Source organism: Mytilus edulis, chromosome 2 (genome assembly GCF_963676685.1).
Source record: "Mytilus edulis chromosome 2, xbMytEdul2.2, whole genome shotgun sequence".
In the NCBI taxonomy this organism is placed as follows: domain Eukaryota; kingdom Metazoa; phylum Mollusca; class Bivalvia; order Mytilida; family Mytilidae; genus Mytilus; species Mytilus edulis.
The window spans coordinates 58484287-58486415 of NC_092345.1; positions in this window are offsets into that span (position 1 = coordinate 58484287).

Below are 2129 nucleotides of genomic sequence, written 5' to 3' on the forward strand. Positions count from 1 at the left end.
AGTCAATCGGAATATCGCGGGGGTGTTTTAAACAGGTATTTGGCAATAACGATATACAAAAAAAATTGTGTAATTTCGAAATTCACAAAAAGAAAAATATAGTTCCTTATTAAAAAGGAATAATACTTCACAATAAAAATACTTAGAAAAATAAACTTTTCCGCAAAATTCACTCCTGGACACTTTTGCATGGTTTTCTGTGAGACAAGCTCTTAAATGGGTAACATTTTCAATCATGGTTATTCATGTCAGTGTCGTGACAAAAATGACTTACATGTCAACGTCTTTGCACAAACGATACGGTTATTAACGCCACTTTTATTGGTGACAATTTTCCCTTAAATTTTGAAACTGCAAAAATTGAAAAAAATTAATAACTAGTATTATCTATTACAAGTTTACCTGAAACAGACCTGGCTGAGGTATTCAGAACGTAGGTAGAACCGGACGTTATTTATCTAACTTTACACGTTTATCGTTTTAGGAAACCACATAAATTGAAAAGTATCATTTACCAACACATTTAAGAAGTACAATCATCAGCATATCAAATGTTTAACAGATCAATTTTAAGAAGTAAATAAGCAACGGCCAGGGGAATCTCATTCAAAACGTGTACGGCAACAGAAAATAATTGATTTGATAAATTGGATTTAAAAAAAATACACTGAGACAGATGATCCTTTCGGTCTCGAAAATAATATCATGGAAATATTAGTAATCTATCAAGAACCAATTCTGTTAACGTTTTGAATATAGTTTTTACTCACGGAAAACTGTATATAAAACAGTTCGCATTGCCGGACCAAGGATTAACTCGGGCTTCTTTTGCCTTGAATTGAGTTTACTATATGCATTTTGCTGTCCACATTAGCTACCGGTATATGGTTAGGGTTGAGATCTCACAAAACATGTTATTAACCCAGCCACATTTTTCTCGTGTCCCATGATGCATGCGAGGAACCTCTACATCCTTTTTTAATCTCACGGTGTATATTTTTTCTTTCTATTTTCTTCCTTTGCATGTTAATGAGATAAATGTGGCGTCCATTTTGCTGAATAAGTACACAATACTGTTTATGTACTTATTGCTTATATAGGGGCAAGCAGATTTCCACCTCCGAGAATGGCATTGGGAGACAAAAGACAAGGGATAACTTTAAAACAATGGTATTGAAAACCATAGAAGAGTCAATTCCAACTCAAATGATAAATAACACAAAACAGAAACTAACATGCATTGCGTCAATAAAGAGGTACAATCACTTCAGGTATTTATAGAAGAAGAAAACAACTAAATTGTTAAAAAAATGAAAACTGAATAAAAGGATAAGACATAGTTGACAGTAAAAGGAAACAAAGAAACTACTAAGACAATGAGATAAGAAAAGCTTACTGAACATATTTAGAAAACATAATTTGCCATGACGGAAGCCTAGAAACTTATCAAAAACAGAAAGAAAATGGAATTTCATATCAATTCCAGAAAAAAAGACAGTTCGTGCGTTGCACCGTTTAGATCTGAGAGCATGCTGATAGATAACACAAAACAAGAAGCCGAAATACTATGTATAAACAATATCTTTCTGTTTTTATACCAGAAGATTACAATGAACAAATACCCACTCTTTCAGACTACTATATATATATATATATATACGTCTGAGTCAGTGACAACCCTACAACAGATGTATCCATCGGATCGCCATCAATGATGGTGATACATGGCTGTGTACATAATGTATATACAACTCGTCTAAACATCAACCCAACAATGTTAGATCTGTAAATTTGCTTTCGCAAATTTTTGGTTCTTCCCTCGCCGGGATTCGAACCCATGCTACTGTGATATCGTGACACCAAATCGCCTGCACTGCAGCCGTCCCGCTAGACCACACGACCACCTGGGCTCTCAAAAAAGAGCTTTCGCTGGCCGTGTGTTACCTTTCCACGTCAGTTTTAATCTAGCGGCGTACTGCAGTACATGATATATAAGGCATGAAGATGTTATTGTTACAGATCAGCTAAATTATCTATAGTAAAGGATCCTACAAATTAATGTGAGATACAGTCACAGAAAATAATTATATTTATAAGTACGTCTGAGTCAGTGACAACCCTACAACAGA